The sequence below is a fragment of the Mesoplodon mirus genome (assembly GCF_964341445.2).
Source record: "Mesoplodon mirus genome assembly, chromosome: 3".
Classification (NCBI taxonomy): Eukaryota; Metazoa; Chordata; class Mammalia; order Artiodactyla; family Ziphiidae; genus Mesoplodon; species Mesoplodon mirus.
Window position 1 is genome coordinate 8,087,319 of NC_138978.1, and position 14,973 is coordinate 8,102,291.

The 14,973-nt window shown below is 43.4% G+C and overlaps 1 protein-coding gene across 2 annotated transcripts in view; it reads left to right on the forward strand.

Moving 5' to 3' along the window:
* Nucleotides 1-14,973, forward strand: part of PEX14 (peroxisomal biogenesis factor 14) — a 138,910-nt gene that overhangs the window by 96,033 nt on the left and 27,904 nt on the right. The window lies entirely within an intron of this gene.

The window sequence follows — 14,973 nt, forward strand, 5'->3', positions numbered from 1 at the left end:
TGCAACGAATAAGGCAGACAGTGAAGTTCAGCAACATTAGAAAGCTGTACGAGACAAAAGAAAGGTTACAAAGCCATCTGTGTTTGACAACCAGAGAAATATTATATAGATAGTAATCACTGTCGAAAAATGCTTCTGGCTGGGGTGATCAGAGAAAGCTCTGGTGGTGGAAGAGATAACCCAGAACAACTGACAAGCTCCGAGAAGCCCTGGGTGGAGCCCCAGGGGCAGAAGACTGGAGAGTGCAAAGCATGTCATGGGCTGAAGAACAAAATAGTGTGCCTTAGCACAGGGTGAATATATGGCAACAGTTTGTACGCTCTTTTCTGGCGCTCCTTGGAGGTTCTAAAGAGATGCTTCAGGGGCAAAGAGGGGATCAAGAAGGTGGGACTCTGGGTTTTCTCCATGCTCTACCTGGCTCTCCCAAAACCTTAGCAGCATTACTTTTATGTGTTTTGGATATCAGGTTTCTATTTATTTATTCTTCCTACATAGTTTTATTGAACATCTGCCAAGTACTGATAGAACCTGAGCACTGTTCTAGGTACTGGGAATATAGCAGTGCATAAAATCACCTCAAATCCCTGTCTGCATTGAGCTTACATTCTAATGTCAAGGAAGAAGAGAGAGAGCAATAAGTAGAATAAAAGGTAAATCAAGGAACTTCCCTGGTGGTCCAGTGGTTAAGACTCCACGCTCCCAATTTAGGGGGCCTGGGTTTGATCCCTGGTCAGGGAGCTAGATCCCACATGCCACAACTAAAGATCCCGCATGCCGCAACTAAGACCCGGCACAGCCAAAGAAAGAAATAAACATTTAGCAAACAACAACAAAAGGGAAATTGAATCTAAGTGGAGTAAGAGCAATAGCGAGTTCTTGAACGGTTGCAATTTTAAATGGAGTGCTCTGGAAAGGCCCTACTAAAATGAAATGTGAGGAAAAACTTGAGGAAGCAAGCCATGCAGATTTCTGGGGAGAAAGAGTTCTGGGAAAAGGGAACCATTTGTGCAAAAGCCTAAGGAAGGAGCGTGTCTGACAAATTCTAGGAACAGAAAGGAGGCTCGTGTGTAGGCAAGGTGGGTGGGTCATGGTGAGAGGTAAGGTCACAGCGTGGACAGGAAGTGAGTATTGATCCATGTGAAAACTTCGGTTTTACTTTTAGTAAAATGAGAAATCATTGGAAGATTTTAAGCAGAAGAGTGATATAATCTGATTTAAGCTTTAACAGGATCACCCTGGATGCCCGTGTTAAGAATGGACAGTTGTAGAGCCAGGGTCGGAGCTGGGAGAAGTCCTCAGATCCCTGGATGTTATTTGGAATATCCTGATTTGTTAGATCTGGAGCCTGAAAGAGAAGCAGAAGTTAAGGATAACTCCAGGGTTTTTGGTGTTGTGACTAAAACGATGGAGTTACCATTAACTAGGAATGGAGCAGTTTGGTGGAGCAAGACTAGGAGCTCAGTGTTAGACATACTAACCTTGAGATCGCTATTAGACATCCAGGTGGAGGTATCCGGTGGACACATGGATTAGTATGAGGAGAGGTCTGAGTGACAGGTATAAATTTGACAGTGTTAACTCCCTGATTTTGATAATTATACTGTGATTATGTACGAGCATGTACTGCCCCCTCCCCAAATCAGGAAAGGAATACTGAAATATTTAGGGGAAAGGGGGCATCATGTCTGTAACTTAGTCTCAAACAGTTCAGGGAAAATAATTATATAGACAGACTGATAGAGAATGATAGTACAAAGTGATAAGTTTAAGATTTGAAGAATCTGGGTGAAAGATATGAGAGTTCTTTCTACTATTCTTGCACTTTTTCTCTAAGTCTGAAATTATTTCACAATAGAACACTTTTCAAAAGTGAAGGATACATTTCTAGATAAACAAAACTGAGAGAATTCATTGCCAGCACATCTGCACTGAAAGAAACACTAATGGAGTTTTCAGTCAGAAAGAAAATGATCCTACGTGAAGACACAAATATAGGAAGGGCAAAGAGAAATGAATATAGGCTGGTGAAAGGGCAAAAAGAAATGAATATAGGCTGTGTAAAATAATGTTTAAAATACATGTTTGATTGAAATGTATGGCAATAGCACAAAAGGTGGTAGGAGGGAGTGAAAGTGTTCTGAGTGTTAGAATTGTTGGTGAAGTGGTAAATTTCTCATTTATATGGAACTTCAGTAAGTCAGGGATGTACGGTGATATCTAGGGCACTGCTTCTTACACACCTTAGTCTCAGGACCCCATTTACTCTTAAAAATTGAGGGTCCCCCATCAAATACCACAGTAATTATCACTGCAGACCAGATCATCTACTGACATGTGCTAAAATTAGAGGGTGAAAGTTCGAAGAGAAATAGCCAAGTATCTCCCGCCTCCAACCTATCTAACAACTACAAAAGGGAAGGTAGTAACTTGACGGTGGAGAAATCCATCAAAACCCACCTCAACTACAAGCTAGTAGAGGGAAAAACTGAATTTTAAAAGGTTGGCAAGAAGAGCGAAAAGAGGACATTAAACGGGTCAAAAGGAAAATGAACTGTAAGATGAAAGATATAAACTTTAAAATTTTAATATTCACATTAAATGTAAATAGACTAAATACTCCATTAAAAGCAGAGTTTGTCAAGATTGGATTAAAAAAAACGCAAACAACTAAGCTCCATTCATCAAACACACCTTTAATGAAAAGACAAAGGGTTACAAGTAAAATGATGGGGAAAGATACCATGCAAACATTAACCAAAAGTAACCTGGTACTGATATCAGACAAGATAGACTTACACGTGGAGTGAGAAATAAAGAAATTTCAGAATGGCCAACCACCAGGAAGATTTAACATTTCTACGTAGGCATGTCCCTAGTAACGCAGTTTCAATATACACGAAGCAAAAATGGACAGACTGAAAGGAGAACTAGACAAATCTATCATAATGGAAAGTTTTAACATCATCCTCAATAATCGGTAGTACAAACAGACGAAACAATCAAGATTCTAACAATCCAGTTAACAAACTTTCCATATTATATATAGGTAAATATACCATACTTATATAGTTGTATATAAATATTATACATACATATATATAAAAGACACTGTACCCAATAAAAACAGTAAATATATAAAAAAAGATGTTCAACCTCATTAGTCAACAGAGAAATGCAAATTAAAATCAGAATGAGATAACACTTTACACCCGCCAGAACGGCTAAAATTGAAAAAAAACTGGGAGCTTTGGTGTTGGGTATACTCTTGGTCTAAGTGTGAGTTGGTGTATCCACTTTGGAACTGTTGGCAGTATCTGTTAAAGCTGATAATATGCATACCCCCTATGGTCCAGCAGTTCCCCTCTAAAATATATGTATAAGGATCTTGATAGCAGCACTAATTATATAGATCGTTCAAAACTGGAAACAAATAGATAAATTGTGGTTCATTCTTATCCTATATAAGAATACGACACAGTAGTTAGAGTGAAAGAACCATGGTTGTGTGCAACAGCGTGGATGAATCTCTCAGGCATAATGTTGAGTGAAAGAAGCCCTTTGTAAAAGACTGCTTCCTGTGTTATTCTATTTATATAAAGCTCCAAAATAAGTGAACTTGACCTGTGGTATTAGAAGTTAAGTGGCCACTGGGAGGGAACAAGAGGAATGCACCTGAAGGGATTCTAGTTTTGATCTGAGTGGTAGTTACATGGATGTTTCACTGTGTGAAAATTCATTAAGCTGTACACTTAGCATTTGCATGCTTTTCTGTATGTTTATAGAACACCAAGAAATGTTTATTTAAAACTACAGTGAGAAAAAAATAAAAATAAAACTACAGTGAGACCATCTTTTTACCTTTCAGAATGACAAAGATAAAAAGCTTTGATAAGATCACGTAGGCAAAGTTGTAGGAAACAGACACGCACACACTGGTGGGAATGTAAGGGGAAGTAACCTCTAAGAAGGGCAGTTTGTCAATATTTATCAAAATTTAAACGGCCCCTGTCTGAGTCTACTTCCAGGGACATACCTACACATGTACAAATGGCACATACAAGCCCTTGTATTGGGGCTTTGTTTATAACAGTAAAAGTTCAATAAGGGACAAGTTAAGTTGTGGTACATCCATAGGATGGAATACCTTTTAGCTGTTAAATAGAGTGGGAGGGCTCGATAGATACTAATAGTATGGAATGCTCTCTAAGATATAGTAATTAAAAATAGCAAGGTGTAGAGTAGTATTTATACCAGGCTATTATTTGTACTAGAAGTATATATGTATACACATAAATACACACATACGCATGTATAATATATAAAATATATGAATATAGGAACGCACTTTCATATTCATGGACTACCTTTAGAAGGTATATAAGAAACTAGCAGCAATGGTGGCCTCTGGAAGATATAACTAGGTGGCCTGGTTACAGGAGTGGGAAGGAGACTTAACTTTTCACTGTTGTGCGTTTTAGAATACAGAATTGTACTATGGGAGTATATCTATTAAATATTAATTTTTAAAAGAATGTCCAAAATCCCTTAGAAAGATGTGATGCAGGGGACTGGTGTATTACCTTTCAGTAAGGCCAGTATAGCCACATTTTCCTTCACAGTGAACTAGACCTTTGGTTTGACACCAGATGAGATGGCTGGCTTTGCATAGGGGTGCCAAGATGTATGGGGAGAAAACACCCTGCAGCAGGGTGCTCAGACTGCCAGGGTGTGTGGGAATGAGCTGATGAGTGGACAGTAGATTCAGACCTCCTGTCTCATGCTGACTTGAAGACACAGCACTCGTTGAATGACAGTGTGGACCCCTCTCCACGGCTGATAGTGTAATTTTTCCTTCACTCCTTCCTTCTGAACGTGTATAAGTTGAATTCAGATTAAGTTAAAAATGATGCAAAACTGCTTCCTTTTGTGCTTTTTAAAAAATGTATTATAATTGAGATCATGCTATGAATATAACAACACCTGCTTTTTTATGTCTTAATGTATCAAAAGCATTTTCCCATGCCATCAAAAGTTGTTCATATGACTGTGAGCATTTGAATAATATTACATTACTGAAATATGTCATAATTTGTCTAATCATTCCTCTTTGGACATTTACGTTGTTTAAATATTTTGCTGTTATTCAAAATATGGTGACAAACCATCTTCGTATATTAGTCTTACACTATGTTATGTTATTATTTCAGGAGTAAAATCGTCAAAGGGTGTGAACATTTTTAAATACTCTTGAGATCGAGTGCCGAATTGTCTTCTAGGAACTGCTCAGTTTGCTCTTCCACAGCACCCTCGCCAGCTTTGGGTATTCTCATGCAAAAATCATTTTTAATTTGAAAAAAATTCAGTCTTAATAACTTGACCAATACATGTGAGTGATATGCTAGAGGTCAGGGATATCAGTGTCCCTTTCAACTGGAACAGAGATTTGGACTGTTTCCTCTTGAGTTGTGTGGAGTTGTGAGGAAGAACTCGGGCTCTGAAGCCTGCTCCCCGCCCGTGGCACCAGGACCTTCGGGGAGTGACTTTACTGTCCGTGCGCCTCGCTTCCCCATCTGCAAGGCGGGGAGAATAAAGCACTGTTGCCACTTGTGGCCACTTGGGTTATGAGCTGCATGGGTCCACGATGCCACAAACACAGTGGTGTGGGGCCTGGAGTTGTGCATCTCCATGGCCCTGCAAAGGGTAGTGTTGGGATTCAAAGAGTTAAAAATGTAAAAAACTCCTCAGGAATTCCCTATCCCGTGGTTAGTGGTTAGTGGTTAGGACTCGGGATGCTTTCACTGTCGCGGCCAGGGTTCAATACCTGGTCGCAGAACTAAGTTCTTGCGAGCTGCACGGCACACCGAAAAAAAGTGAAAAGCTCCTGAAACTCTTTGACACTTGGTTTTAGTCAATTTTGGCTGTTATTATGGTTGGAGAGTGGAACTATGAGTGATTTTTAACTTTTCTCTATGCTTTCCTTTATTTTCCATGTTTTCTGTAGTTGACGTGCTATTTTTATCAATAGATAGATATATCTGTGTATTATATATCATATGTCTACATATCATAATATTACATGTGTTACATTGTACTTAGAAGATAGACAAAGTACTCATCCAATGGGAGAAATTGGGGCATAAGAGGGAAGCTGCCATTTAACAGGTCGGGACGATGAGGTCTTGGCTCTCTCACATTGCCTAGCAAAATAAGCACTCAAATATTTATAGATATGGTTGAGTACTTAATATTTATCTCTGCACTAATAATGTTGACAATAGCAACCAATACCAGATTCATTTGGAGCTACACAAATAGGCGGTCACAAAATAATGTATTGACCTATTAGAACATAACATGTTTTAATGTGTTCATATCAGATTAATATGAGGACTTTAAAAAAAAATCTGATAGCTGCATGGTAATTTAAAACTTCAAGAAGTAAGTTGAATGCCAAATAAAAAACCTTCTGATCATATGTTTAAGATTCAAGATGTAAAAGAAAACCCCACACGAACATTGAACTTTTGTAGCATTCAGCTAAGTGACAAAGAGCGTACTTTGGTGCGTGGAACTCTTGTGACGGGGTTTTCTTTAAGGAACAAAAATCTCCACCTAGGTTTGCATCCTACAGTAGGGTTGTTTCCCAAATCAGGCTGTTTCAAGTAACATATGAAACGGCGTATGGCTGTCCCTACCATCCCAAAGCAAATGTTTGTTTTGTTGCAGTGATGGAAACATTTCCATTGGTGAAGCAAATATTTAGAGCTGAAAGAAACATTTGGGCAGCCAGGATGTGTCAAAATAGAACAGATGCCTGCCTTTTAAAAACACAATTAAAAAAAAAAAAGCCACCTTGTACTTGGCTGCTGGTGGTACAGCCACAGTGGGTTAAGCAAGAAATTAGATACTGCGGATGTCATTTTAATCCCAGCTCCTGGGTACGTGTCTGCACCTATTTCTGTCTTGGTTTTTCTCTTCCAGAAAATGGGGATAACCATTCTAAGTGATTTTGTTCACGATTAAGGTTTTTTTTCTCCCTCCACTTATTTTCTTTGTTCTTAAAAATTAACTTATTCTTTTGAATCAGAAATATGTTCACATCAGGGCTTCCCTGGTGGCGCAGTGGTTGAGAGTCCACCTGCCGATGCAGGGAACACGGTTCGTGCCCCGGTCCGGGAAGATCCCACATGTCGTGGAGCGGCTGGGCCTGTGAGCCATGGCCGCTGAGCCTGCGCGTCCGGAGCCTATGCTCCGCAGCGGGAGAGGCCACAACAGTGAGAGGCCCACATACAGGAAAAAAAAAAAAAAAAAAAAGAAATATGTTCACATGGGACACAGTTCATAAGAATATACAGTGAAAAGTCTGCCTTCAGTCTGTGTCCCCAGCTACCAGTCTCCTCCCACCTGGGACCAGCATTACCTGTTTCTTGTCTGTCTTTATTTTATGCACGTACACACAACTACATAGATGTGTTTGTGTGTGTGCATACATAGATTCTTTTATTTAACACAGAGGTCCCATATACCCTTCACCTAGTTTTCCCCATGTTCCACATGTCCTTTTCGTTTTTCCTCGTCTTTGAGGTGGTTGGTTCTAAGAGTTTGCTTATTTAAAATGTGCTGTGTCAGGTAGCAGAGTGGGGAGCAGGCATGTCAGGCCACCCTCTCGGGATCCCTCCAGAGCAGTAAAAAGAGCGCTGTGTTGGGAGTCGGGTTCTGCCCCTGGGCTCACCATGGCTGAGTAAAGTCAGTGCCCCTCTCCGTGTTCTCTTATCTTGATCTGTAAAACAGAAGGAAAGGAAAACAAAAAGAACAGGAGATAGACTAGATGAGCTTCAACTTTTCTTTCAGATCTGAATTACTTTGGTTGTCAAAGGTGAATTTTTCTTTTTCTTTAAAAAAACTTCACTGCCTCTTCTAAAAGGAGCAAGTTTCAAGTATAGTTAAAGGTATCTATTTACTTGGCTTTCCCACATACGTACAACCATACGTTTGGCTTTCCTGGCCTTTGGCATTCAAGTAGCAGTGATTCCTGATTATCCTACTCCTCAGTCTTTAAGACACAGCTCCTTTCCCTAGGGCTTGTTCACTGCACTGTGGGAAGCGCTGACTTCCCCGCCTGTTGCCAAGGACCTTGCAGGGTTAGACGCTGCTGTCCCGGACAGCCGGCAGCAGTGTTTGTCGTGCCTTGGAATTGATCAAATATGAGGAGCAACTCCTCTTTGTTTTTGTTTTTAATTTAGCAGAGAGGGATTAAAAGGAAAAAAAAAAAAAACCTTTAGACTATAGATGTAAAAATAGACATCACAGATGCTGATTGGAAACCCTCCCAGTCTTTCACATGAGAGATCTCAATTTGTGTTACACAGAGGGGCAGCTCACTTCTGTCTTGTTCACCAGTTATACTACTCCCCAGAGAAGCTCAATAAATTTTATAGGGAAGTTTCCTCCTTATGCGGAAGGAGCTAAGCTCAGTGAGTGTGGCTGAAATAATTTAGGGATCCAAGGGAGTCCATCTACCTTGTAGAGTAACGTATTGGAAGTAAATGTGCAAAAACTTTTGATCTTGGTTGATTTGGCCATGTCACTGATAGTACTGGGCCCTGGCTTCTGTGACCCCATCCTGTCTGATTTGGAATAAAACTGCTCCCTAGAACTTGCATTTAGTTCTCTGCTAAAATCGTCCTTCTGCGCGCTTCACTGGTAGTGGCTGCGGAGCTTGCCTGCTGATGTTCTGCCGTTTTCACCACTAACCCTTTGAAACGTGCGAACTCAGACTTGGCTGAGTTTACATCTCTCTTCTGCCTCTCTGAGCGGCACAGAGATCCTCTCCCACTGACCTTAGGAAAGCAGAGCTGCCTTCTCTTTCAGACTGATGGTGGACCAAGCCTGGCTGGTTGCTCAGTCTCTGAGCTAGCACTGCAGTACATTTTGCGCTGGCTTTTTACTCGGTGATTTATACTCCACGTGGCTGGGTGATATCCAGTGTCCTTTTGTCTCTGTGTTTATTTTTCTTGCACATTTAATGTATTTAAAAGATATAGCGTCTTTACGGTCCCCTGGGGTAAGGAGGGATTGGTGCAAGTTTTAATGAGAGGTTCCCGGCTTTCTGTGTTGAGATGAGAATTATATTCTTGATTAGATATCTTTCTTGCCTTAGGTGGCAGGAGGCAGTGTTTTGCTGCCTTTTAAATTTTTATTTATTTATTTATTTATTTCTTGGCTGCGTTGGGTCTTCGTTGCTGCACGTGGGCTCTCTCTAGTTGCGGCCAGCGGGGGTCTATGCTTCGTTGCCATGTGCAGCCTTCTCATTGTGGTGGCTTCTCTTGTTGCGGAGCACGGGCTTCAGTAGTTGTGAGGATGGGCTTAGTTGCTCCGCGGCATGTGGGAGCAACTAAGGGCTCGAACCCGTGTCCCCTGCATTGGCAGGCGGGCTCTTAACCACTGTGCCACCAGGGAAGTCCCTGCTGCTTTTTGAAATAGCATTTCTGTCTAACGATTTTTAGAGGACATTCTGTTTCAGGGCATCATCAGCAACTTTTTCTCCTGTTGTTTGAACTTCCTTATTTAAGGAGAGGGGAGAGTGTCAAGTCTTGTTCTTGAATTTACATATCAACATCCAGATGGTGGGAACCGGGCCCCACCATCAGATCAATTTTTATAAAAACTCATTCAGGGTGATGATATTTGGAACTAGTTTTCTCAAAAACGGTTTTTCCCGCTTGGGAAGAGTCAGTCAGCAGAGAAGAAAGCATTTGGCTTATTTGCTTAATATTTTAACCAAGTGAATTAGGTTGGGGGGCTGGGGGGAGGGGATAAGAAAGTGGGTGGGGGAGGCCCCATAAACAAGGTGATATATAATATTTTTTTTGTTCTCCTTTTAAATAAATACCGATCAGCTTTATGTTCAGAGACAATAGGAGCCGTTGGCTTAAATTTGCAGTTTACTGTATTTATGGCTGTAATATCAAGGTGCTGCCGTCGTAATTTCATGCCCCAATGAGAAGAGCAAGGTCGAAGCAAATGCTTCCATCGGCATCTGCTAACACACTAACTCATAAACAAGGCCCGGCTGGATCAGGTGGCACGGAATAATACAGGCTAATGAAATACAGCACAGCTTTCCATTACTGTTAGTTTTTACAGTGTCGTCATTACGTGTAATTTATGTTTAAAAAATTCAATTTTATACAAGGCACTGGGAAATAGGGGTCTACAGGTCATCCAACGACTTTTAGAGGCTCTGAGAGTCCTTATTGTACTCCACTGTTCCAACAAAATGTTAATAAAATAAAATAAAAATACTTTTTCCCTTTCTCCTCCCCTAACCTTTTCTGAGAGAGTTGATTTTTCTTTTAATTTGGGGAGTATTTTTAGCCAGCTGTCTTCTCTGCCTCATCTCCTCCCAGAGTGCCTGGGTAGATAACTAGCTGAGTTCCGAGAGAGGTGACCCTGCTCAGTCTCCCTGCGTCCCAGATGAATCTCCCAAGTCCTGTACATAGAGGGACTGCGACGGGGCGGGGGAGGAAGACGGCCGAATGGCCAGCCCATACCTGCTGCCCGTTGCCACTGGCCCTCTGGCCCTGTTCCCTAGTCCCCGTCAGACTCCACATTTTTATTATAATACTCGGACTGGGCCGGGAGGTGCTGTCAGGCGTTCATCACCTTGCTTATATCCAAACTATTCCTAACCCTGCTGTCCTGGTGGTGGTTTGACCTGAGGGATACAGAGAACACTGCTGTCTGCTGTTATCTCTCTTTCTTCTTCCCCTGCCGTGGAGCCAGGCCCTGGGGCAGTGCCCAGCGGTCACTGGGGAGAGCGTTGAGGCTCCTTATCCTGAGAAGCCCTTGCACCCACTGCCAGTCCCACAGAAACAAGTCAGCCCTTCCCGGTGCCCGGGTTTGTCTGAGCTGAGTGGTGGGAAGGGACCCAGCCGCACTGTGAGCCAGTTGGCTGCAGCTTCCACAGTCAACTGGTTTGGTTTTGTTTGCATTTTAATAGAAGTCTTTAAACAATTTTGTTTATCTTCTGAAGGATAAAAATAAGCAGGTGTGGCAGCCCCGAGGCTGTTGACTTCAGCTGCTGCAGCAGTAACACGGGGCTTTATTAATCAATAGAATGTAGCTCTCTTGTTTCTGTTCTTTTAAAAGAATCCCACCCTGGAGAAAGTGATGGAAGAGAAGTCCTTGGCGCGGCATCTACACAGGGGCAGTCTCCTGGGAAAGGGAACTGTTTGGAGAAGTAGATTCCAGAGAACCGAGGGAACTAGCAGTCCGTCCTGGCTCCGGGTCTTCGTCTGCACGGCTTGCTTTGAATTGAGCGCAGCTTTGCAGATCAGGCAGCTGTGGTCTTAAAGGTGAAATGATAGAGGCAGGCGTCCTGCTCCGTCTGGTCACCTTGGACAAGTCCCTTCGTCCGTTTCTCCTCTTGAGTAAAGCTAGTGAGTGGATGGAATAACCGAGCAGGACTTCCTTAGTTGTGCTCTCTATCAATAACAGTTTCATTGTCAGTGTCACAGGCTGGGGGAGGGGCTGGTAGCTCCTGGAATCACCAAGTAGTAGAGGTGAAGTTACCGAGAGAACATCTAAATGCAAAGTGCTAGTGCTAAAAGAAGAGTTTAGGCTTTATTAAAATTGGCTAATTCTTCCAAAGGCAGCAGCTAAAGGACATGTGAGGCAGGGATGGGAGGGGAGGAGGTTTGCCTGCCCCAGGACGGTGACACTCCTGTCTCTTCTCTCCTCAGCCCTTGCTCAGTCCCTCTGCGGTTAGATTGCAGATAGCAATCAACTGGAAGGAAGTATGTGTGTCTAATTTGCATGAGATTATTTAAAACAACAAAAAAAAGGTCTGCATTAGTCAGGGTGATGGTAAACAACGCAGAGCTGCCTTTTATAATATAGCCTGTGCCTCAGCTTTCAGAGCCAAATATAATTCACTTACAATTGGCAGTTTCCTTTATTATTCCTTTTAACCTTTTGGATTCTGCAAGGTCTCAATCTAAGTTCTCCACTGTTTATCTCAGTGGGGGTGGGTGGGAACCTGGCTGTCTTATGTGTGGGCCCTAAGGCAGTACCCCATCCCTAAAGGCAGGGTCCTTTCAGCGCCAGGAGCTGGTGAGGGGTAGATACCTGCTATGTTCTGAGAGGAATGACACTCCACCCCACCTCCGGCTCTGTGAGTCCCAGATGAATCACTTGAGTCTTGTAGAGTCAATCTTCCCAAAGCTGGGGACACTCCAGAGGAAAAGGCCACTAAGGGAAGCGTAGGCACCAGTCTGTGAGAGGCCTTTGGATTTATTTGATTAGAATATTAGAAGGAGATGAGGTCGCTCTATCCTTGTCACTCTGGTAGTGTTCAAACAGTTGTCCAGGGGTCATTTGCAAATAGGACCCAGGTGTTAGGTTCCTGTGTTGTTTTGGGATAGCCCCCGAACAGCATTCACTGGCTCTTACCTATGGATGGGGTGCCGGTGAGGCGGGGTGCTGGGGGAAGACAAGTTAGTCCTCATATTTTCTTTAACACAATTGAAGACTTTAGACATCATTTTGATGTGTTGTAACTCTGTGCTGTAGTGGGAAGTCACCAGGCTGGGGTTTCATCTGGCATCACCAGGCTTTTACTAGTATGATTTGAGACATAGTTTTCACCCTCCGTAGCCCTCAGTTTTTTGCTTTTTGTTTTTTAATCTGTTAAATAAGGGCAATGGCTAGGATAATGGCCCAGCTCTGAAATTATCTTATTCAGTGAGATCGTTAAAATGCTTATTTTTTTAAAAAAAAGAAGAAAAGTGATTCATTTTCTGTAACTAAATCAAAATCCTGACTCTCCAGAGAACTAGGGATATCAGAATTCCAGCCAATGTAAATTTAGAGCATCAAATGATAAGGTCTGTGTAAAACAAGAGCTTGGAAGGAAGTGCTGATGCCCTTTAAACCGGGGCTTCACTAGTGGGCTTGGCTGCAGTAATGCAAGGAACATGTTTTATTAGGAAAATAGGCTTCGTAAAAGCCCAGGGCCAGAGGGCAGGACAGTGGTCAGGGAGTCCTGTCCCTTTAACCAGCTCCAGCTCTCAGGGCTGCAGCACAGCCTGTAACTTGCTGTATATTTCCCCAGCGTTAAACATTATCGTACTTGTTTATATTTGAAAGAGCCAAAAGGGAAAATGAGAATGCAACCGAATGCTCCTTTTGGGAAAATTATCCTCATTTGCAGCCAGTGGCTGACAAGGCACGCGAACCACCAGCTTTATGACGTCCCATTGTGTACCAGTGACCAGCAGCTCGTGCTGATGCCGCGTGTGCCACTGTCTTCTTTCGTGGCTGATTATGACTGGTTAAAACCGTGGCTTTCCTACTAGAACTCTGAAAGGGGTTCCCCTTTCTACCGAGGAGTGACTGGCAGTCAGTACCTGGGCTGGAGCCTGGGAGGTGCTCGCTCAGCGAAGCGTGTTCTCTGGGTTTGCCCAGCTCGTCTGTCTGTCCTGCCCCTGTCCTTGGGAGGTGACACCACAGTAAAGCGGTCCTTTTGCAGCAAGCTGGGGGCTTAGAGAGGAGGAACGTCCCCTGGCTAGCGCCACGTATTCAAATTCAGCTCTTGTATTTGAAGGTGCCAAGCGCCAGTAAATGATCCTCTTTGCCCCCTGCCAGCCTCTGCTCTGCCCCGTCAGTTTGTTGAGAGGATGGTGCTCTTGCTCGGGAGACCCAGCAGCACTGAGACTCCACGGAGGTGCGGCCTTGCCCCACCACTGGCGGGCTGAGGGCAAAGAGGGAAAGGGATGCAGTGTTAAGTGGGGAGGGACCTCGAGTGCTCGGTGCAGAGAGGAGAAGAGAGGGTCCAGGGCCATTTAGAATAGTTTAGGAATTCTCTCTTGACCACTTGTGGTGGGGCATGAAGAGTTTGAGGGGCGGCTGCAGCCAACTCACATGCCAGCGTGGTGTGGGGCAGCACTGTGCTTAGAGCATTAATGGGCTCCGCTGGCTAGCCCCTTGGCACAGAGCTCGAGGCACCGTGCTTCGGGAGGTGCTGACCCTCAGAGCCTCCTTGTACTTCACCTCCCCCACGGACAGATAGACCACGCTGCGGGCCTCCGATGGAGAGCTGCCGGCCCGATATGGAAGAGCTCTCGGCTCTAGTTTAAAAGTTCTGTGTTGTGGCTGGACTGGATGTCGGGATTCCCAGAACAGCTCGGGCCGGCCAGAGTGCTCTTTTGCAAAGACTAGCAGTGACCTCCCACCTGCTTCTCCCAGTCGCAGCACTTGGAGCACTTTTGTGCACACGGTTGCTTCCCCTGCGACACAGAGCTGCCCTGTGGGGAAGTCTCTCTCACACCTGTGAGCCACTCCTCGTGCAGATGCTTTGGATTGGTCAGTGCCCTCGTCCTCTCCCCCGAGAGCCGGCGTCCCCGGTCTGCCTCCGACCTGTTGAAATATTCCGGCTGTGCGCCCACTGGAAATGTCGTCTTCCTGGGTTTTTCACTTGCCTTTTATTCCTCCTTGGGCAAAGCCTCTCCACATGTCATAACCACTGCAGATGGCGCCCTGCAATTTCCTGATGTCCCAAGTGCACTGTGGTTTAGAGTGTTGGGAGGATTTAAAAAAGAAAAAGGAAAAAGAAAAACTAGCCAAAGGCGATATAGGCAGCCTGTGATAGTCTAGAGTAATAATCATCTGAAAGTTTGGGCCTGGCCTTGTTTTGATCTGTTTTCTTGTTTTATTTTCTTCTTTACATTCTATATCCCATTCATACTAATCACAGTCAGTCCTGATTTTTCTTTTTATTTCTGCATTTGTCATAAAATAAAGCAAATTATTCCCGTCTTCAGAAACGATCTAGACTAATTAGTCTTCTCACCCAATAATTAGTTTTTTGTTTCCCTGTCTGTTTTCATGCATTATTGTTAGTTTCCCCCCCCCCTTTTTTTTTTTAACACCATTACAGATTAAAATGAGCCACATTTGCAGTTGATGGTATCT